At 35.2% G+C, this 24,947-nt stretch overlaps 1 protein-coding gene across 7 annotated transcripts in view; it reads left to right on the top strand.

Moving 5' to 3' along the window:
- FOXP2 (forkhead box P2) overlaps positions 1 to 24,947 on the top strand; it is a 568,485-nt gene that overhangs the window by 140,016 nt on the left and 403,522 nt on the right. For all 7 annotated transcript variants that reach the window (XM_056118036.1, XM_056118034.1, XM_056118033.1 and 4 more), the window contains exon 3: positions 17,049 to 17,139. The gene's annotated coding sequence lies outside the window, so the exon portion shown is untranslated. The remainder of the gene's footprint in view (positions 1 to 17,048; positions 17,140 to 24,947) is intronic.

Below are 24,947 nucleotides of genomic sequence, written 5' to 3'. Positions count from 1 at the left end.
GGTTTAGGTCTCAGTCATGCAAATATCAAACACATTTCCCTTTACCAATACTTATTTTTTACCGTGAAGACCCCCAATAAAACCCCACCTCCCACCCCTCCCAGTCCCTGTGAGGTAGATGAATTCTAGTTAACACTCTATCTGCTTTGATTATATTCATTGTTTCAATAAAAGATTCACCACCATTATTTAGAGTTTACCCCCCCCCCCCCAATCAGACATGCTGAAAAACATTGTGAAGTGATTTGCTTTCTACAGCTGGGTTCAAGAATTAAATGTTGGTTTTGGATTTCTGCTATTTTACTTATTGACCCTGGAAGTATTTCTACTGAAAGCCAGATAGTTAAGAAATTGGTTTCTGTGCTCTGGAGTCGTGGCCGTGCTGGAGAGCCGCTCGTGGGGGGCAACTGGTGGCCTCGGTAGGGCGTGAAGGACGGACTGGAACGCCCCCCTTCCCATGAGGTTTTAGTCGCCCCCACACCCCCGGCTCATACCTGCTGTCCACAAGGCTCCCATGCGGCCGCCATCCTTCTGCATTAAGTCCTTGTGCTTCTGGGGCCATGGCTGTGCTGGAGAGCCGCTCGCGGGGGGCAACTGGTGACCTCGGTAGGGCGTGAAGGACGGACTGGAACGCCCCCCTTCCCATGAGGTTTTAGTCGCCCCCACACCCCCGGCTCATACCTGCTGTCCACAAGGCTCCCATGCGGCCGCCATCCTTCTTTCCAGAGAAGAGAGGGCGAATGGGGCAACACCCTTTCCCCTCCGGGCAGACATGATGGCCTGGATTAATGCATAGTCCGTTCACTTTTCTGCTCCAAGCTGCTGGGTTCTGCATTAAGTCCTTGTGTTTCTGGGGCTGTGGCTGTGCTCCAAACTTAATTCTGATTTTCAGGGAGAAACGTTGGGTGGTTTACTTCCCATTGATCACTTTGTATATAGAGAGATGTTACGTGGCCGTGTGGTTTTGAGGAAACGTCCTAGTTCCCGCATACTCGAGCTGTGCTTGTAGAGACTTCTGGTCACTGGGGTTCCATCTGGGGGAGGCGGGATGCGGTACCTACCCCGTCTGGGACTTCCCGATGATCTCGGCTCTTTTTGGAACCTGTTGTTTTTTTTTTTCCTCTGGGAGCTGTGGACCCCGCCCTCCATGTGGCCCTTCTCTTCGGCTTTATGCTGTAAAGATGGTGCTGGGGGCGGGCTGTGGGCGTGACTTCCGGAATCAGAGGTTACCTGGGAGCTGTAGTCCCGGCACTTTTGAGGAAAAGTCCTAGTTCCCGCATACTCGAGCTGTGCTTGTAGAGGCTTCTGGTCACTGGGGTTCCATCTGGGGAGGCAGGATGCGGTACCTACCCCATCTGCGACTTCCCGATGATCTCGGCTCTTTTTGGAACCTGTTTTTTTTTTTTTCTCCGGGAGCTGTGGATCCCGCCCTCCATGTGGCGCTTCTCTTCGGCTGTATTCTGGTACAATTTTATGCATTTCAATATTCTGACGCCCCACCCTTATCCAGTGTCCATGCTTATCTACCATTACTGTCCTAGTTCAGCAAAGAGTTTCCCCATCAGTTTCTGTAAAATGAATTCAAGCTTAATCCTCTTTCTTTTTCACTTCAGAAAAAAATTTTTGGCCACTCCAGCTGTGCTTTATTGCTCACTCTCTACTCAGGGGCCACTCCTGGCAGGGTTCAGCAGATTATATTGGTGCCAGGGATTGAATCCAGGTTGAGTTAATGCAAGGCAAGCACCTTATCTGCTGAATTATCTTGAGCCTTATCAAATTGAATTCTTTTTAATTTTTATAGAATATTGATTTACTTTAAGTAAGTAAAGTAAAGTAAAGGCCCTCCCGTTATTCATCGATTTGCTCGAACGGGCCCAGTAACGTCTCCATTGGAGACTTTGTTGTTACTGTGTTTGGCATATCGAACACATCACAGGTGGCTTGCCAGGCTCTGCCGTGCGGGCGAGAGCCCGGCAAGCTACCGAGAGTATCTCTTCTCACGGCGAAGCCTGGCAAGCTCCCCGTGATGTATTCGATATGCCAAACACAGTAACAAGTCTCACAATGTTACTGGGCCCGCTCGAGCAAATCGATGAACAACAGGAGGACAGTGACAGTGATTGATTTACTTTATACTGTGTTCCAGACACTCTTCTAGGCACTGAGCATACAGTATTAAAAAATAAAAAGTTTATATCTAGGTGATTTATATTTGTGTGCATAAATTAGTGAGTACTATGTTCTGTGATGAACAATGATGTAGGTTTGAGGAACAAAGCACCTGGAGAGAGTAATAGTGATTAGCCTTATCTAGAGAGTCTTTCCAGTGTAGTTACAGTGCTTTTAACATAGTTAAATAAGGTACTTCTACTATAGTTTAAGCAGAGATATAAAGGAAGTTAATAGCAGATACACTTTGGTTTGGAGAAAATATATTTTTAGGGAGGTGGAATAGCAAATGAAGATAAGGTAGTAGTGTACTCTAAAAAAATAAAAAGGCCAGCATAGTTGAGGCTATGACTAAGAGAAAGAAAATTGCTGGGGAAAAAAACAAAAATAACAACAACAACAACAAAACAGAGAGACAGAGAAGAGACAAGTCCTGTAAGAATAGCTGGATTTAATTTTTAACGCCATATAAAATAAGTCTTGGAGACTTTGTTGTTACTGTGTCTGGCATATCGGATACTCTCGGTAGCTTGCCGGGCTCTCCGAGGCCCGCTCGAGCATAAAATAAGTCTATTTTATGAACTTGGGAAGAGTGTTTTAAACATGATCTCACATCAGTTTTACCACTCTTATGATAGTAAACAAGAGAAAAAGAAGAGATTTCAGAAGCCATTGCAACAATCCATATTAGAACAGTTGGTGGTTTGGGCCCCAGTAAGATTCCAAGTGGTGGAGATAGAAGTGGGTGGTAATTTACGCAGTTGAATTCTGGTGCCTGGGGTGTGATTTGTGGCAGAGCACGTGTGTTGTACGTGTGGAGCCCTGGATTAGATCTGACTCCTCTTTAAACATGAACAAACTATCTTTTTCAAGGTAGAAACACAATATACTACAAGAGCATGTGTCTTAATAATTCTATTGTACTGCATTTGGTGGATATTTTATGACTGATTAGTGAATCTGTGCCAAGCAGACGCAGGAAGCAGGGAAGCAGGGGTTGACTAATTGAGTCAGTAAATCTGATGTCAAAGAAAGTATTATTTGATCATCTCTTCAAGAGTAAAGATGCGGACACTGGTTAAGTTGACTGTCTTGGAGTTCTCAAACGACCCACATAAACTAACACTGTGAAAGAATAAATGAAAGGACTTCAAATGAACAATACACACATTTCTGGGGTAAGGGAGAGAGCCGAAAAAAAAAATGTTTGGCAAGTAATGGGCCCCAAGTGCCACATGGCCTTTCTAGTCACTGTTGGTGTGTAGTTCTGGATATCCTCAGCAATTTTGGAGAACCCCCCACCAAAACACACACAGCACAGCAACAACCCAACAACATAAATTGTCAATATTCATTTTCTGAAATTCAAAAAGAAAATAATGTTAGGAGTAATTCTATTTACAGGGCTGTAGCAATAGCATAACAGGTAAGGTGTTTGCCTTACATGCAGCCGACCTGGGTTTGATTTTTCTGCTTCTCTCGGAAAGCCTGGCAAGCTACTAAGAGTATTCTACCTGCACAGCAAAGCCTGGCAAGCTCCCCATGATGTATTAGAGATGCCAAAAAAAAAAAAAAAACAGTAACAAGTCTCACAATGGAGACATTTCTGGTACCCGCTCGAGCAAATCAATGAACAATGGGAGGACAGTGCTACAGTGCTACAATTCTATTTACAATAACTAATGTTAGCTATGATCTCATTTTAAAACACTCATATTGTAGCATAAAAATATAATAATTAAAAGTAAAAGTCAACAAGCAAACTGCTGGACACTGCAGACTACCAAAGGGAAAGGAGGAGATGGGAAAGGCTAAACAAGCAGACGGGTCTCTTCGGTGGTGGGATGGCACTGGCACTGTAATCACCCTTAGGTGCATAAAGAGGTGTGAAATGAACCCGCTGAAAGTCCAAAATATTATAACCAATTTTAAGTAGTGGAAAAATTAAAATCAGAGGGGAAAAAAGCTGCAAAAATTTTAGCAGAGCTTATGATGATAATTTTTCGCTATTAAATTGAGTTTGACATGTTCTTTAGTGGAGGTTAAAATTGAGGAAAACTTCCTATCAAAAAACATTGAGTAGTATGTACTAGCTGAAGAAAATCTAAAAGTTTCAGTTATATGAACATAAATTGTGATGTTTTACTGTGCTGACTGTGATGAAACTTAAGGTTCCATAGTAGGCAGAGAAAACCTAGGTAAGCTATTAATAGTTTAGTATCTCATTTCCTATGGGATGTGGCTTCCACTTGAAAGGAGAATATTATAGTCTTATTTAGTATAAAATTCATATATTGTAGAAGAGTATGTTAGAGGTCCCTGTTGGTTTTTTCCTGAATTTATTATCTTACAAAGTCAAATACAGATGCATCTTTCATAAAAGAAATAAGCTTATACTAAAATACTATCTGAGCCTCTTCGATCAACTTATTACATTTTGATGACCATTTCAACAGATGAACGTTAAAATAGAATAACCAGAAGAATACATATAAGGTTTTTAAAAAGTTATTGATAAGGAGAAGCAGAATTAAAGACTGAAAGCTTTTTAACAAAAAAAATGCATTGAGTAACTAGTTACAAAAATAATTATTCTAGGAACACTAAAGCTGTATACACTGAAACAGATCATTAATAAAAACAAAAAATCTCTTTTTGGGGCAGCCTTTGTCTGTTTATCTGGTTTGCATTTGATTAGCCTGGACTTAAAATTCCTCTACAAAAAATTCTCTTAATATTGTTTTTCATAAAAAGTGAGTAATTACTAATGTCCAGGACATAATATTTACCAGAGATAGATGCTTGTAGATAGTTACCAGAGATAGAAGGGATCTACTCGCTTCTTAATCCCGCCCTTATTTAGAAAGTATCCCTTTTTTGTTATATGATTTCTCAATCATAAAACAAACTTCAAACGAGAAGCAAGTCAAATGTGTGTGTAATGGGCGAGGGAGATTAGTATGGAAGAAATAGGTAAAGCCTTTAGGTAGTAAAACTAAAAATATTAGAAATTATAAGAATGAGATGCTGTTCAAAGCTGATCTATGTGATTGCATTGCTAAAAGAGAATATTGGGGCTGGAGCAATAGCACAACGGGTAGGGTGTTTGCCTTGCACTCAGCCAACATGGCCGACACAGGTTCAATTCCCAGCATCCCATATGGTCCCCCAAACACTGCCAGGAGCAATTCCTGAGTGCACGAGTCAGGAGTAACCCCTGGGCATCGTCGGGTGTGACCCAAAAAGCAAAAATGAAATAAAATAAAAGAGAATATTACTGACAGGTTTCCATAAAATTTTGAATTGACAGATTCTATGATATATTTTATAAAAAAAGTCCGATACAGGAATAATAAGAATTTTCATTCTTTATAACCATTCTTTTCCCACATTTGTATGATACAGCCTTTGTGTGTTTGTGGGAGTGACCCCTCAGGAGCAATTAGGAATGCTTTCTGGTTTTTTTTTTTTAGTTAAAAAGAGAGATATCCATGTGGGTGTTAAATTATTATTTTTCTAAAGAAGGCCAAATTAGTATGGAAACATCTGATTTATGAGAATTATTATGTGAACGTATCATTACCAAACTAGAATTTTCCAAAATGTGCACAAATTCTTCCTTGAGTGCATGACATTTTACAATTGATTTTGTAGGTCCTCCTTTGAAGAAGTTTATTTCTCCATTCCCTTCATAGAATGTTCTGTGGATTCATTAGATCAGTAGAATATAATAGAAATAAGTATTAGTTCACAAAATATCTAAAAGTGTGAACTGAAAAATATTATGACACCTCATTTTGACTGCATTCTCAGCTCCAGATCTTAGTAAGTTATTGGCGGCATTTTGCCATCACTTTTGAAGTCAACTTCATAAAATTACTAAGATATTATAATCAAATAAAATATCCTTTGATGACTCTATGAAAAACAAAATACTATGTTCATAGAATATTGCACTGACCTAATTTTTAGCTTTGCTTTTTATTATGTTTTTAGAATATCAAAAACAATTATTGCTTTGTTTCTTAATAGCTTTAGAATAAAAATCACTTTGAACAGCTAAGAATTTTATTTTTTTTTTCAGTTTTTAAACTCTTATATATTTAATTAAACATATAAAAACCCTTGGGGGCTAGTTTTATTATTCTTAATTTAAAAATGAGATCATACATCCTTTAAAGAAAGAACCAGAATTATACTGGTGAATATCTTAGTGGTTAAAACTGCGCAGGTAAGTTTGTGTAATGGTGTTTTAAAAGACATTCCCAGGCGATTAGCTGAACACATGAAGAAAGAAATTAAAGAGTGGGTGGAAAAAGAGCTTCATATTTTTGACAATAAAACAATAGGAGATGGTTTTCAGTTTGGTGCAAGAAACAAGGTGAATATCTGTATAAGATTACTGTCTTTTGCTCTTTTTAAATAGTGGGAGATGGTGTATAATCTATGTAAATCTGTATAGAGCAATGAAGTTTTCTTTGTTCGATCTGCAATTGTTGTTGTATGCTATTAGGTAAATTTTGATGCACTTTCAATAAAAAGGACTATTAATGAATTAGTGTTTATAAGTCTCTTTGAGCTTATCAGATGAAAGGTGTTATATAAGTGTAAAGTAATAGTATTGTGCTGGTTTCCATGGCAACAGCAACTTTCCCACCTGACAGAGACTCACAATGTAAGGTGGGTAAATTAAAGTTTCTCTAATAACTTTTGCACTAATTTAAAATGTTTCATGTTGCTACTTTAATATTACATTGATGCTTTATTTTCATTATTATAAATTATATTTATTCATCTAGCCGCTCTTCAACTTCTTTGTGGTGCGTTTTGTGCTCCTGTGATTATACAAGAAAAATACAATTCCTCTTTAAAGAAGCAGGGCATAGTAATTTTCAATAGATTATTTCCAACATCATCTCTTCAGTATTTTCTCTACTACAGTGTTACCCCAAATAATTTTTCTCTCAATAATTTTGCCAATATAAAATGAAAATGGAATGGAACCAATATTAAAAAATATTTTGTAGACACTGAATATAATCATATTTGTGAAGTTCTTAGTGTATTACGTGAGAATAGTTAACATATAATAATAGTTAACATATAAAAATATAGTATTTTTTTCTTATAACAAATGCATCTAAGGCAGTGGTTGTCAACAATTTTCTCAGTATCATACCAGAATATTACATGGAGAAGGTTGTCAGAGAATATTAAGGAGAAAGATTTTATAGGTGAAGGTAACATATACAGGGAAGTGATGGCATACGACTCAGTGTTACTGGAGAGGCAGGGCCCTATCAGTCCCAGTGATAGGAGGAGGGGGCAGGTAGGGGGCCATGGTCAAAAAAGCTTGAGAAAATCTGATCGAGGGCATATTTATATTCAGGGTATATTTATATTCAATAATTCTTATTGTTATTATATAGAGAATTAATATCCACATTATCCTATGTAATAGTCACTGATTATCAGGTGATCACTTAAAACTCTAGAACTTAAAATCACGGTCATGGTCCTCCCGTTGTTCATCAATTTGCTCGTGTGGGCCCAGTAACGTCTCCGTCGTGAGACTTGTTACTGTGTTTGGTGTATTGAATATGTCATGGGGAGCTTGCCAGGCTTTGCCGTGCAGGTGAGATACTCTCGGTAGCTTGAGGGGCTCTTGGAGAGGGGCGGAGGAATCCAACCCAGCTCGGCCCGGCTGGCTGCACTCAAGGCAAATGCCCTACCGCTGTGCTATCGCTCCAACCAGAACTTAAAATAAATGTCATAAATAAGTAAGTTTAAATTTGTATTTAATTTTCATTGATTTCAGTAGACACATGTGGATAGACAGACTGGGCATTGGGAATCTACTGTAAATCTTTGCTTATTTTTCCCTGAGGAATTTTTTTATTAGCCTTAAATTTGAATTCTAGGGTTTTAAACTCTTTATTATTCAACTACCCTTTGCTATTCACACATTAATAGAAATTTTTTTCTTCTTCTAGGTCCCTTCCCCCCACCCCCCATCTATTTCTACTCAGGATTTTCTCTTTTCTACCTTCTGTACTGCTTTCTGTATTTCCATCTGCCCATTTTCCTCTTACCAACTAATTACTTGTACTCTATCCTTTATCATTTTGGTCTTTGTTCCTACCTTACAGAAAATCGATTTTTTTTTTTGGTAAAACTTTTTATTCTCTTGATCCAATTCTCTCTATTTTGTAACTGAACTCCATTGTTATTACTTTTCTTTAGTTTTCTCTCATAACTATTTTTTTCATTTAATTACTTTTTTATCTAACTTTTTCTGGGGGTAGTGACTTACATTGGCTTTGCCCAGGGCTTCAGACTCTCACTCAGGGATCATCTCCTGGCCGGGCTCTGGGGAACACATGTGATGCTCTACTCTTCTGAGTGCAAAGCAAGTGCTTAGTCGATTTACTATTTTACTGGCCCCTCTTTAAGTTAATTTCAAATCATATCTCTTGATCAAATTCTCTTCTTTCATTATCAAAGTCTTAAATGAGTCCTGTTGCCAATATGCATCGGCATTATTCATTTTTAAAAGTATCTTGCCATATGAATAATCATTTACAATATATCTTTTATAGAACATTAATCACTTTGGCTTTCTTAATCATCACTTTCCTTGATTTAAAATATCTGTCACAGGAACCAGAGATGAAGCTTAGCAGCAGAGTTCTTGCCTTGTTTGTGTGAGGCCCTGAATATGATCCCTAACACTATAAAGACAAAATACCTAGGCATAATTCCTCAATATCACCTTGAATCTTGTTCTTTCTTTGACATTCTAACATTGTACTATTTTATATAGTCCCTGTTTCTTTGTACGTTTGGTAGTCTCAATTTGATCCTGTTTTCCCTGTCTTTTAGAACTGTCATTATGTACTTATTACTTCTGCATAATCCTCAGTTGCCTTCCTATACCACTGCACCCCCAATTTTGTTGCTCTGAACTAATTAAAAATATGACCTTAATATAAAATCAGAACCAGAGAGAAAACTCAAAGGACAGCTCATAATTTGGATTTAGGGAGCCAGTTTCGGTCCCAAAACTGCATGGTCCTCTGAGCACTGTCAAGAGCAACCTATGAGCACAACTTCTGAGCAGTACTGAATGTTATCCAGAACCACAAATAAAATGTGTAAAATCGGCTCTGATTTTCACAAGAAGAATAATATTTATGTATAAATATCTCTATCCTGGCCTTCAGTAAAACTGGAAAATTCTGACTCTATAGTTTCCTTTCTCAAATCTTTCCACCCATTCCCCAGCATTTTTTCTGATCTAGAGAATCAGGAAGTCCTTAACACTTTTTCAAAGTGGTTATGGAGTTAAAACTGTTTTCGTAGTCATATTAAGGTACTATTTGTCTTTTTCAATCTTTTAGATTTATTTTTCTCATGAATAAACAATTGAGTTGTCCAGAGGGTAAATGCTGTTTGGTGATGTCATTGTTCTGACAAGTAAAGGAACGTATGCTTGTCTGTTCTTGTGAATGAAGCATTTCTCAGGTTAATAGTATTGAAGAGGAGCAGAAATTTCCCCCTAATCTCTGGGTTCCTCAGGTTGTTCTGCCTGTTGATCAAATCAGATATATTCACAGGAGGAATTATTAATTTATATAACGTGGTAATCTATATAGTTGTGTTGATTCTGTGATGAGTGAGAAAGAGTGGAGTATATATCTTAAGCTGAGGAATAAAATGGAGACCTGGGGTTTTAAGGAGATGGAAGGGGTTCTCATATGATGAGGAGAGAGTGACTCATAACGAAGACCAGATGCTCTGTAATTAGGTGTTTTATCCTACAATATAGTTTTGTCCTACAGAAAGGTTATTTCTATTAAAAAGCCCATTTTTATTTTGGTTTTGGGCCATACCCTGCAGAAAAACCCAATTCTGAGTAATAACCCAATTTTCATTCTTCTGGGCAATTAGGAAATGGTAAAAGTTGCTGGTGAGCCTCCAGGGCATTGCTTGATCATAGTTAAAATAATCTTCATGCCGAAGTGGAAAGTTTTTGGAAGGCCTGTATTGAACATCTTGGGAGGCTTACTTTCAGAAACTAGTAAAATAAATAAAAATAGGATTCACTTAAGCAGAAACTTTGTTTGAGGGGGAAGGATTTTGTGTAATATTTAAAATTTGTATATGTCTTTATACCAAAATATTTGAGTTTCTATTGTAACTTAATATTGTCAGTCCTTTGTTGTTTATCCACAGATATAGTCATAAATTTATATTTACCTCCATTTAAGCTTTACCTACTCTTTAATGTTTATGTGAGATGATAATTTTTTTATTAAATTTCCCTTTGTTTATGCTTTCACCCAAAATGTATATAGTATTATTATTTATGAATACTACCTGTCATATTTTGTCTGCATTTAAAAAATTCTATTTACATTATTAGCATTTGAGGATTTATTCATTTTGGTAATTCATGAATAGGAGAACCATATGAATTTACTCTCATATTCAAACTGAACTTTAAATGTTTTAAACACTCAATAATTATATTTTTAGTAAATAAGACTATTTGATTGTTCGGCTACCATGCTAATTTTTTAAAACTTTGGTGTCAGTTGTGAGCTAGATGTTTGAAAGACCCCTAGAATGCTTAATATCTATCTCTTACTGGGTGACCAAGTTAGAAACAAGGTAACAATGTAATCATTGCAAAACATGCTATTCAATGAGTAAGGTTTATTAGAAGGAAAAGTAGCAAATGTAACAAATGTGATATCCTTCTATAGAAATGGGTGATAATAAAGGTTATGTTTAAATGAAAATGTTGCTCACTTCCAAATCATACACTTAAGTAAAATATTAAAGTATCAAAATATTTTAATATTGCTGATTTACTCCTACGAAACCATGAAAATTAATTAAAATAGTAGCAAAATACTTTCACTCTCTCTTTCCATAGCAATTAAAATTATATTTAAACTTCAGGGAGTGCGTTGCTTCCATTTATGTCATTTTGTCTCATAATTGTTTTAGAGACATAAATATGTTTGAATTATATTTTAGAATAGTTGAGGAGTTTTATTTCTTTTTCCTTGATAAATCCCACTGGTATTTTGATAGGAAATCCATTTAATCTATAGATCGGTGTATATAATAGGCCATTTTTTTCTCCACAGTTCTTTTGGGCGAAGGTCTCCTGAGCAGTGTCCAGCCAGACCAGTGGACTCAGTATGAGTGTGGACTCAGTGGAGGCGGAGGGCGGTGGATGTGTGTGGTGCTATTTGAGATGTGGACTGCTGGTGAAGTCAGACCTCCATTTATCATTACCCACCCCCTTCCCCCATGAGGGCCATTTAATTACTTACTAAAATTTTTATTTGAGACTCCATGATTTAGTATACTGTTAATGATAGTTTCATATATACAACATTTCAGCACCACACCCCCACCATAGTGTCCACTTCCCTCCACCATTTTATTTTAATCCCAGCATTACCCAATCTCTCTAACCTGTTTTCACCCTCTGTCATCAGCTCCATTTTGTCTGTCAGATCTCACGTTCTGTTGCCTTTGGCCATTTGCTATTCCTTTAAAGTTTCTTTATAGCCCACATAGAAGAGAGGTTCTATACCTGTCTCTTTCCTTATAAACGACTTCATTCAGTGAAATACTCTAATTTCATACACATAGCAGCAAATTGCCTGATTTCATTTTTTCTTATAGCAAGGTAGTACACACACAAACAAACACACATACACACACTCATATACACAATCATATACTGAATAATTAGGCAAGAAAAAGAAAAAATAATGTATCATCCAAAACAAAAATCTTCCAGAAAGTATTTTCTTCTGTGAAGTTATGAAACATAAAAATTAATCAGTTGCATTTCTATAGTCAAACAATGGAATGGATCAAGGAGACATTTTTTTAAAATTCCATTTACAATTGCTTTCAAAATAAGGGATAAAACAAGGGTATTAAGCTTATAAAATACACAGAAAGAACTATCTGCCAAAAACTATAGACTATTACTAAAAGAACTGGAAGGACATCCATGGTTTTATATTGGAAGAACAAACATGATTTAAATGGCAATCTTCATCTACCCCAACTGGAAAACTCTATTCTGCCAAGTGTACTCCTACATTCAGTGCAACACTATTCAGAATAGTCAAGATCTAGAAACAACCCAAGAGCTTAAGAACAGATGACTGGATAAAGAAACTCTAGTGTGTTGAGTCTGTGTGTGTGTGTGTGTGTGTGTGTGTGTGTGTGTGTGTGTGTGCTTGTGTGCATTTTGTCTTTTTTGACTTGGGAATTAGAATGTTTGTCTTATAAAATGTGTTTGGGAGAGTCCCTGCTCTGGATTTTGGAAGAGTTTTAGCCTCAGCATTCTTTGAAAGTTTTATAAAATTCACTGGTGCAGTGTTCTGGGATTTTGTTCTAAGGGAGATTTGATAATCATTTTGATTTCCGTATTTGTTATTGTCCCTAAGCTTTTTATTTCTTCCTAGTTGTTTTAAAAGTTTGCTACTTTGGGGGCTAGAGTGATAGTACAGCAAGCAGAATGTTCACCTTGCATATGACCTACCGGGCTTTGATCTCTGGCATCACATATAGGCACCTAAAACCCTGCCAGGAGTTATCCCTGAGCACGGAGCCAGGAGTAAGCCCTAAGAACCACCCAATGTTGCCCCAAAACAAACAAAATGTTTTACCACTTTCTTCTGTACTGGCCATTTTTTGGAATATAGTTGTTTTCTACTATATTCTGTCTCATGAATTTCTTTTTATGTATTGTTGGCAATTTCACCTGAATAGCTTCAGGTTTCATCAAAGTATCAGATTAAATTATTTATTTATTTGAGACTTGTTATTAAATTAGTATTTATTTGAGTCTGTTCCTGTTTATTGCTCCAGTCTGATACCCTGTAATTCTGAAATTGTTTTTGTTGAATGCCATACAATCTAATAGCTCATATCTTTGTTTCCCTAGTAATATTTTTATTCCTGGTAATAGTAATATCTCCTTTGATTTCTTCATTGACTCAGGGATTATTCAGAATCATTTGTTTAATCTCCACATACTTGTTTTTATTCTCCCTGTTTTTGTTATTTCTAGACTCATATGGAAAATATTTTTGATATGGTTTCAGTCTTTACAATTTTATTAAGAATTCCTATGAGTTTCAGCTTATCTCTCTTGAAGAATGTGTTACGGACACGAGAAAAATACATATTCATCTGTTTGGGGATATAAATTTCTGTATTATATCATGTCTACCTCTTAATAAAGCAGTCTATTATCATCATATTAATCTTTTGACTAAATAATGGTGTGTCCATTGCTAAATATGATATGTTGTGAATCTCCTATAGTTATTATGTTACTGTCACTATAGCCCTTGAGTTGTGTTAATTGTTTTGTATATTTGACCTTATGTTGGTACTTACATACTGATGATAGTTATATTTATTTGAGCAATGTATAATAATTGTACTTGTCTCATAACCTTTTTGAGCTAAACTTACTCTTTTTGTATTGAAGTAAAAGCAGTTTTTACTTGGAAGTCCTTTTGACTTCCGAGAGAGAGAGAGAGAGAGAGATGCTCAAGAGAGAATGAAAATGTGGCTTTATTCAAAGCAGAGACAGCTCCATACTCATTTCAGTGTTAAAGTATGGAAGTTTGAAAAATATATGTCATAGGAGGGCAGATGTGGGTGACACATTTGTTTGGGTACCACATTAGCCTGAAAGGTTCATTTAATCAGATCTGATGATAGAAGTTTGTGCCTTTTTCTCTGCAATATGTGTTTGAAAAACCTTGTTCTAACCTTCCACTCTTAACTAATATTTGTCTTTATGTCTGACATGAGCTTCATTTATGCAATTGTGTGCATTGTACAGAGGTAGCCAGTTTTTTTTTTTCCCATTGATACACCTAACTCGGCTTTCCTTCTATTTCCCCATTAGTAAGTTTGGGTCATTCATATTTAGTCTTCTGTTTTGTTTTGTTTTCCTTTTGGTTTTTGGGCCATACCTGGTGCCTCGCAATTCTTACTCCTGGTTTTGTGCTCAAAGATTCTCCTGGTCGTGTTTGAGGGACCATATGTGGTTTAAGGGATCAAATTATGGTCAAGAGAAGTGCTGTGTGCAAGACAAGTGTCTACTTGTACAATCTCCCTGGCCTAAAAGATATTGTTGATATTTGGAACTTACTTTCTGTCCTTTTATATTTTGTTTTCTGATTGTATTGTATTTCTGTTTTTTTGCCCCCATTTTTGTTTCTTCACCATGGTTGTTGTCTTCATTTCTCGATTTTCATTTCTACATGCCTCTTCATCACATTATTGTAGTTATGATGGATGGGTAATGTGGGCCTTTATACTTTGCATAGCTAAAAGTTGGATGTTTTGATAGTACTGTCTGGTCATTATTTGACTATATGAATTCAGAGTTCGGTCATTTTCTTCCTGCCATTCTATATTGATTGTATCATATTAGCATTGCTTTAGTTTTTGTTACTGTATGATTGCTATCTATTACCTTGCTCAAGAACTTGTGACTAATCTTTCCTTTATTCTTTGTGTGTGTGTGTGTGTGTGTGTGTGTGTGGTGAGTTTTTTTTTAATTTTATATTTAAATGGTGTTTATCAAAACACTAATTTGATTAAACTAATGATAAAAGAAGACATATAAAATGTAAAGTAAAATCCAATCAGATTTTATTTTAGATAAATACTTATAAATAGGATGCTAGAGTCCATGAAGAGCAGATCACATTGGGTCCTAAAGATAGCATAGCAAGAATGGTTCTTGCCTTGCATAAGGCCAACCTGGTTTAGATCCCTGGCACCATATATGGTCCCAAGATTGTCAGTAACCCAGGAGCAGAATACCAATAGTAAGCCTGGCTTGCTTTGCACAGCTAGATGTGAGCCCAAAACCTAAACAATAAAAAAAATCTAAATGTGCAAGAATTTGAATAGATTTCTCCATAGCTGATTAGGGCATGTCCAAAAATATGTGAAAAGATGCTCAACTTTACTGGTTATCAGATAAATACAAACTAAAACAGCAAAGAAATACCACCTCTTGCTTTCTATTATGAATATAATAGTAAAATACAAAAATAGTATTTGTTAAGATATGCATAAATGAGAATCATTATATGTTGCTTAAGATTATAAAATAATGCAGCACTTGGGAAAGTAGTTCAGTAGTTCTTAAACAAGTGATAAATATGATCTGAGAATTCTGCTTATAGGAACACCTTCAAGTGTAATGAAAGCATATGTTCACACAAAAATTTGTGCAGAGGACTGGGGATTTATCTCATATGTATGAGACCCTTCATTTGATCCCCAACAAAAAAATTACTGTCACTGTTCTCCCATTGTTCATAGATTTGCTTGAGCAAGCCCAGCAACGTCTCCATTGTGAAAATTGTTACTGTGTTTGGTATATTGAATATATCACGGGTAGCTTGCCAGGCTTTGCCCTGTGGGCGAGATACTCTCGGTAGCTTGCCGGGCTCTCTGAGAGGGGCGGAGGAATCGAACTCGGGTCAGCCATGATGGCTGCGTGCAAGGCAAATGCCCTACCTGCTGTGCTATGGCTCCAGCCCAACAAAAAAAAAATAAAGGAATGAAAAACTTTGTATATTGTTCATAGCAGTGTTTTCATAGTAGAAAAAGAGAGAAGAGAGCTGAAGAATAGTACTGATATATGTTATAACATGAATACATTTTTTAAATAATATGAGAAATAGAACAAGCCCTATCAGAAAAAATCATGTATTATCTAATTCCTTTTATCTGAAATGTCCAGATCAGTTAGTAAATAAAGGTAGAAAATGGGTTAGAGGTTTCCAGGGACTAATAGGAAGGGAATGAGTCAAGATAACTATTGGGCATGGGATTTCTCTTGGAATTATAAAAATGTTGCTGAATTACATATTAATGGGGGTTGAATATCTATACCAACGGCAAATAAATTATATAAATATACATATATTATTAAAAGGGTGGATTTTAGAGTATACATATTGAGCATAAAATATTTAAAAATAACTGTGAAAGAAGGAATTGGAAAGTGAAGTCTATCAGTTCTTGAAAATAATAATAATAATAGAATAATAATAGAAGATAGTCAGTGCTTCCTGCCATGTAATTGGGTCTAGTCTGTTGTTTTCAGTATAGTTGTTGAAATACCAGTCCCTCAGCAAAGGTATGGGTGCCAAAACCTGTTTCCTCTCTGTAGTTTCCTAAGTCCTATAATTTTATCGTACTTGCCTAACATTCAATTTAGTGAAGAATAACTAAGGCTTCATATTAGAGATGAAATAACCTACAAAAGAGGCTGGTTAAATAAGCTGTGGGCATGAAGAACAGCACTCAAAATTCATTAAAGTAATAATTCTTAAATTGTGATTATTAGGAGAAAATGCTTACTACCAATTTGTTAATTGTGGAACAACCTAACATGCTCATTAAGTATGTGTTGAAGAGGCCATTGAAATCAGTCATGTTTTCAGTTGGGACCCTTGAAACATAAATAATTTTATTCTAGAAATTATAAAATTTAATCACCAAAAAGTTTAAACCTGCCAAATCAGTGTAAGAGTGGGAAATAAAATTTGCATCTCTTGGAAGTGCATTTCATGCTGACTCTGTGATCCTTGCTTTGTATCAAACAAGGATTTAAGGTTCTCTAAATTAAAGTGAAGCATTTTCACACATATTTGAAGATTCTTAAAATAATGAATACATTAATAATTCTCCTAACTTAAGTATGAAATGTTTTATGTTCTGTGAAATCATATCAAACTAATTATGATTTAACTCCAAGTAAATTTTCAGAGCATTGACAATTATTTATACCTTACCAGGACTTCTCAAGTGTGATGCTGGGATTGAATTTACTGAGGATTCCGTACCAAGTTTGACTGAAAAGTCTTGAGGAAATTCTGGAAGAAATAGGTACGTGATGTGAACATTTTATAATTCTTCTCTTTTGTTCATTGTGGTTTTGTTTTATGAATATTTTATTCTTGAATTCTTTTGGTTAGTTGCTCAGATACTTAAAAAATTTATCAGTGAATCAGAAAAAATGTTATGTATGGCAATAAGAATATTGCAACTGTTTCACCTCTCAGGTATCATATTTTACTTCTTGTTGTATTCTTTCTATTACATTACATCTCATTAAAAAATAACTTGGATTTGTGCGAAATGTAAATTTGTTTTGAAATACTGGCAGGAAATGCTTTGACATGAAAATTATGGGTTTTATTTTTCTTTACTTTTTCTTTTGAGGTACAGTGTATCAAATGGTTAGAAAGCATGCTTCGATTTTAAAGTTGTCACTGTCACTGTCACTGTCATCCCATTGATCTTTGATGTTCCGAGTAGGTGCCAGTAACATCTCTATTTCTCCTAACCTTGAGATTATAGCAGCCTCTTCTTACTCCTCTTTTCCCAATGATTGGAGACTCTTACAGGATCAGGGAAATGAGACCTATTGTTGATACTGCATTTGGCATATTGAATATGCCACGGGAAGCTTGCCAGGCTCTGCCTGTGCATGCGGGATACTCTTGGTAGCTTGTCGGGCTCTCTGAGAGACATGCCTCTCTTAAGGTAGCCAAACGCCTCATCATCTAATTAGTGACGCGCATGAATAGAAGACAGATTCCTACTGTCTCTACCTACTATCCAGTTTTAAAGTTGAACTTCTTTAAATCTAATGGTGTATATATATATATATATACACATGTATATTTAATATTTACAGTTTTAATCTGAGCATTTTAATTCATAATTTTGAACAAACTCAGGGCTCTGAAAGAAGGCTGCCGTGACATTATAAGAGAAGCAGCCACCTTTAAATTTTAATATAAATTTGTTAATATAAATTTTTGTGAAATTACTTTTTCAATGACACTATTTACCTATGGTGTCAATCAACCAGTTTGTAGAGGTGGCTTAATCTGTGATGATACATCATAAAAAAAGAGCACAAATAGAAATTTTAGGTGAAGAATTTACACAGCGCAATCTCTAAACTTTATTCCCAGAGAGAGGTATGCCATAGTGCCTGTCTCCTTCAGAATTCTTTGAGAGGACTCACAATAGGACTAGAGTGTCTTCAGACTCCTCCCTGTTCCATCTCTATTTCTCTACGCAGTTCTTGAACTTTTTCCGGATAAAGATCCCTACATCGCTAAGAATATCTTTGCCAGTGTGTTATAATTACATAGATGTTTTAATTGTAGGATTTTTCTTGTTTTGTGCTGCATTCATCATTTTTCAGATATGTAAATTCAATAATTACGTTGTTATTTAGCTTTTACAGTTTTTCATGTTTGTTGTCAACATCACTCATTCATTAAGTTCATTTACTTTATTCCTCATTGTGAGTTTGAAATTATTACTCTTTATTTAATTGAGAAGCTAAAAAACAATTTGAATATTTTGAAAAAAAATATACAACTTGCTTGTGATTTTACGTGCCAGTAAATTAACCAAAAATTTGGTATTATTAGACTGTATATCCTAAACCCCAATCTTTTATTCCTAGGTATGTAACTTATACACACTATAGACTGTGCTCAATTGATTTAAAGATCTTTTAAATTTTCATGTTTTAAATAATAGAACGTTTGCTTTAATAATGATGGGAGGATTTTATATTTATTAGCAGGGCTATCTGACAGTAAACATCATGGCATCATAAAATAAACAATTTTAAGAAAATAATTATTTTTCCTGAAGGGAACATAATTGTATTTGAAGTTGACTTTGGGCCTTTCTCTGGAACTTACTAATTGGAGTTTTTCTAGTCAAATGACTTGGATAACCTATTGTTAAGAAATTTTTTAATGAAAACCAACCACATAATATTGCATATGTATATACATAATGCTAAAGTTTCCTTCACATGAAAAATACATTCTGAAGCATGCTTTTTCCTTAGATTTTTATAAAATTATGCACTCTAGAACTAGATCTTGCATGATAATAATAATAAAATAATAGAGAAAAAAGGAAAGTCAGGAAGATGTGAAGTTTTAATCCTTTCACCCACACCTTAACTTTCTTACCTGTGTCATTTCATTAAGTCTTTACACCTCAGTTTATAAACAGCAAAAAAGGGGAGAAATATTACTGTTTTTATTTTCAGATTTTTGTAAAATCTTACTAGTTGATACATAGCTATTTTTAAGACATACTAGTTATTTTCTTTTTCCATTCCTTTTGTCCCCTTCCTCCTCCAAATTCCTGAAATGAATACTCAGTTGAATCTTCGTTTTTCCAGTTTGATTAGTATTATGCCAGTTTTACCACTCATGAAGGTTAAATTAACTTTTCTATATTTTACTTCTAAAATGAGGGCTAGAATGCTTTTCATATAAATTAACTGAGAATATTTGTGTATATGGGTGAATGGGTGACTGGTAAATTGTGTATGGATATATGTGTGTTTTATTTCATTCACAATTATTTTCAGAGAACATTGTTTGAAATTATTTTAATGGAATACAATGAGTTAAGTTCACATATTGGAATTAGTCACAGATTCATAAATCTTTTAAAATGAAAAATGCCTAACAAAACATTGCTCTCATATTCAAAATATTGAAATGTAAGTAAAGTCTGCAGGAAGCCGATTTGACTGAGGAGGGGTTGAATGTAACAAACTTCATATACATGAAGTTTGTTTGACTGTCTGGATAAAACAGAGCAATGAACAAAATAGAGAGGCTATAGAGTGAGCTGTTGAGAATGGAAGTTTGTATATCAGATTGTCTAGTTTGTATTACATTTTCAAAACAGATATGCTATTGGTTATACCCTGGATAATTTTATTTAGACTTTCCAATCAAGAAAATAATATAATTCTTAATGGAGCTTATCTGAAAGTTAAATATACATATACACATGTATGTGCAAAGAGCATAGTAAACACTGAAAAATAAAAGGGTTTTTCTCCCCATTACCCAGTTGATTTCAAAGGTTGAGTATTATCTGTACCACAAAGTTAATATCCTCTTAGTACTTCTGACCCAAGTGTGGTAGAACATCTAATTCCAACCTGTGCTCACTGTCTTTTGTCTATCATCTCTACTAATTTTCTACTAGTATATAACAAATTACCACATATTTAAAACATTATTATTTACATTCTTTTGTTATATCATAGGTTTCATGGGTTAGGAATTTAGGGGCAACTAAGCTACAAAGTCTTACAAAATATAATTTTAAGTATTGGTTTGTTGTATATCATTTCGGTTTCTTGGTCCTCTTTCAGACTCACTCTTTTGTTTCATTTTTCCTCCCAAATTCAGCTGATTGTAGTTATAGGATTGGATTTTCAGAAGCCTTTCACGTTTTCCATCCCCGTGTTCCTCTTTCCATTCTTTTCAGAAACTAGAGGCCATCTATTTTCTATTTATGGGCATTCTTTGTATTCAGTTCATATCAAAATACCTGACTTCTTAAAGGCAGTGGGTGAATTTCTGTTGTGTACTAGCTAGATCTTTATATGCATTTGTATGTGTTGTGTAGGCATGTCTGTATAAATGTCAGCATTTTATTTTTTATTTTTTTGAGCAGGAGCAATATTACAGTGGGTAAGGCATTTACTTTGCATTTGGCTGACCCAGATTAACTTCCTGGAACCCTATATCATCCCCTTCCAGGAGTGATTAGTGAGTCAGTCAAAAGTGATCCCTGAGAATCATTAGGTGTAACTCCTGCCCTCCCCTCATATCCAAAAGCTTCAAAAGAACTGCAGTGAGTTTCCATATTCTCTGCCAACTTCTGTGTTTAGAAGCAAATCATAGGTTCAAACCATATGCAAACTAAGGCTATTGCATTGTACAGGTCACAATCATGAGAACTACCCTAGGATTTACATGCCACAATGTGCTAAATTTCTTTATATAAATTTCATATGACCCATTGTTTTAGATTTTTTCAATTATATAGTATTAAGTATGAAATGAATGTTTTCACTAATTGTAAGATACTATTCTCAGCTTGGCTAACATAATCCTCAGCAGAATACAGTATGGACTGGTATTTAATAAACTACAATAAAAACCAAATATCCAACATTTTCAGTTTCCTTAATGTACATTCCTTATTTTGCCCTTGTCTTTGTTAATGCACTTTCTGTTATTTATTTGCCTTTGTCTCTTTAACCTATCTAATTAATACTTTGAAGTTTACTTTCAGACTATAAATCACTATTTTTTATTGAATAACCATGAGATACAATTACAGACTTACAAACTTTAATGATTACATTTTAGTCATACAATGATCGAGCACACATCCTTCCACCAGTGCCCATTTTCCACCACCAGTGTTCCCAGTAAACCTCCTGCCACCCCCACTCCTTCCTACCCCCTGCCTCTATGACAGGAACATTCCTTCTTACTCTCAAAAGGAGAGATTCTTTTGGACATTATGGTTTGCAATGCAAGTACTAAAGAGTCATTGTGTTTGGTCCATAGTCTACTTTCAGCACAACCGATCCCTCCAATCATCATTTGCTTAGTGGTCCCTTAGTGGGTCCTTCTCTATCCCAGCTGCGTTTTCTCCCAGCATGTGAGGCCATCTTCCAAGCTATGGTGCAAACTTCCTGGCCCTTATCTCTACTGTCTTTAGGTGTTGGTCTCCTGTTATGGTACTTTATATTTCACAAATGAGCACAGTCGTTCTATATCTGTCCCTTTCTTTCTGACTAATTTCACTTAGCATGATACTGCCCATGTCCATCCACTTATATGCAAATTTAGTGATTTAATATTTTCTAACAGCTGTATAGTATTTCATGGTGTAGATGTACCAAAGTTTCTTTAACCAGTTGTCTGTTCTCGGGACTCAGGATTTTTCCAGATTCGGGCTATTGTAAACAGTGCTGCAATAAACATACAAGTGCTGATGTCATTTCTATTGTAGAATTGCTGGGTCAAATGGAAGCTCAATTTCTAGTTTTTTGAGAAACGTTCATATTTTTTTCCAAAAATGGGTGGACCAGTCGGCATTTCCACAAACAGTGAAGGAGAGTCCCTTTCTCCCTGCATCTGCACCAGTGCTGGTTGTTCTTGTTCTTTTTGATGTGTGCCAGTGTCTGTGATGTAAGATGATATCTCATTGTTGTTTTGATTTGCATCTCCCTGATGGTTAGCATTGTAGAGCATTTTTTCATGTGCCTTTTGGCCATTTGAATTTCTTTTTTGAGGAAGTTTCTGTTTATTTTTTTCTCCCCATTCTATAAACCACTGTTAAGAATCCATTACAACTTGCCCACTTAGAAATAATTGTAGGTAGTAAGTCCATCAGAGAGTAGACTGTGGTTGGTAACTCTTAAGATTGTCCTTAATAATCCCCATCTTCTAGGAAATGAAGTATTTTAATTTTTCCCTCCCATATTTATCAGATTTATCTATATAACTGAGAGAACATGGCAAAGATTATGATATGTTACTTTTCACTTTAGGTTATACAAGATCATGAGATACACGTTTTGATTCTCTCTCCCTTTCTCTCACTCTCTTTCTCTCCTCTCTTTCTCTTTCATGACGATGGTCTTGAGGAGCTTAGGGCCATGGAGGGGTCTCTTTAGTGAAGGCATTAAACCCTTTGGCTATTATTCTGAGAGGAACTGGGAATAACCTGAAACTTCCTGGGAAACTTTCAACCTAAATTACCCCCAAATGGTCTGATTTCTGTGTTAGATGATATTTTTTTTGTTTTGTTTTCAGCTGCCAATAGTGGAGATAATTTGTTATGTAGCAATAGAATATTAGTCTATAATTTATCCCTAAAATTATGTTCACAAATTTAAAATGCTTTTGTCTTTACCAAGAATAGACTACTAATAGTATAACAAAGTTAGGTCTCTGAGCAAAAGTAGTTGGAGAAATACACACATATTTATAAGTGAATTATCCTAGCATAAGAAAACATGAAATACCTAGATTTAACTGGTATACTGATATTACATGCTGATTTTTTTACAGATTATGCTGAATTCACTTTCAGTGTCCACCATTGACTACATCAGTGTTGTAGATTCCTGCCTCCCCAGCACTCGCGAGGTCTGGGTGCTGTTCTAACACTGTGGAAGTTTGATATTATATTATTGAGAATTTTTTTCACTAGACCTATTTGGATTAGAAATAAAACGAATGTGAATTTATAAAGCCAGGCAAAATAGTGGTTTTCTATTTAGTATCTTTACATAGTTCTAAAGAATAGAGAATAAAGAGTGGAAGAAACTAGATATGTGCACACATATTAGGGTTACTGTACTTTGCGGTGGTGACTTGATTAGGAAAATAAAACCTTGATCTTCTGAAAGGTGATTTGAAAAGCATCATCAAGTATTAGCAATGTGTTTTATACATTTATCGTAATTCAGAACCATCGTTTGAATTTTACTCTTATTATCTATTCACCACTGTTAAACCATTAACAAAAGCATGGTGTTAAATTAAGAGAAATAAAAAAATTATGTTAAAAAGAGTTTACATTTATAATTTTAAAATTATGAAATAAAGTAATACAATACTAAAAAACTGTTACCATTATACAAAATAAAAAATATGGATTTTAACTGGTCTCCTTTTCAATTCTAGTGAACATTAAGTACATTTTTAATGGTCTTATTTGCTGGGAAGAGCACTATTACAATAATCTGCTTTTTACAGCCCATATCAAATATGAACCAGCATCACTTATTACAAAGTTTGTGCTTTGGGAAACATTTTCACGGCATCTAACAGTACAGCCCCACATTTCTTGGAATTAGTCTTTAATGATATCATTTTCCAAAATGAGTTGTTGCTCAAACTTACTGATTGTTTTGTGGTTAAAACCTAATCCAGCAGCTATATTTAAAATGTCATGCAAATTTGTAAGGGTAAGTCCATTGGAAGCCCTGTTATGTTAGTGATTATATGAAAATGTTGTAGGGGAACTGTTAAGCATTTTAAGTGTTTTACTTTTTTTTTTCTTTATGATCAAGGAGTGAATACAAAAACCTCATTTTTTACAGTTGGAAAGTCAAGATTTTACTATTGCCTGCTAGAGAACAGAGGACTATTACTGTAGATGTCATGTAAAATAAAGTTATAGTCAGAAATATCCTTTTAGCTGTCAGTCTTATTAAGGAGCTCCTCATATGTTGAACCACACACCTGATACTGTATAAGTGATGCATGTAAAAGAGAGAGCTGGAGAAGAGCCTTTTTTTCTCTTCACTGTGACTTTATTAGAGCTTGGTCAAATTTTCCCTCTTGTGCAGATTTATCCAACTTTCTAGTTGAGACTCCACAGCACAGTAGGTCTAATATAGATTGACGCCTTTGACTGAAGTCTGATTGAAACTTGTGTCTCAGAGTTGCTAATGTTCACTGAACCATTTTATTGAAGATTTATAGTAAATAAAATAGATTGCCATATGAGAATTCTCTGAAATCAAATGGAATAATTTGTTAGGTTTAAACCCATGAAGGCAAAGCAATGAAACAGAAGTGAATACATTTCATGTTCACTATATAAAGAATATATATTGATGTGATATTAGACCTAAAGATTAGTTTCTATCAGTACAATTGCATGTTACATATAATTATCTATTGCCATATTGCTTCTTAGTCTTTAGTAATAGTTCCTCTGTGAGAAAGAAATAAGAAAAAGAACTTTTAAGACTAAACTGTCATGATGCTTTCTTCTTTGTCTTTTTTTCTGACAGTTAAATACATGGATCAGTA

Source organism: Sorex fumeus, unplaced genomic scaffold (assembly GCF_029834395.1).
Source record: "Sorex fumeus unplaced genomic scaffold, SorFum_2.1 ptg000037l, whole genome shotgun sequence".
NCBI lineage: Eukaryota > Metazoa > Chordata > Mammalia > Eulipotyphla > Soricidae > Sorex > Sorex fumeus.
This window is presented reverse-complemented; position numbering and strand designations above follow the sequence as displayed.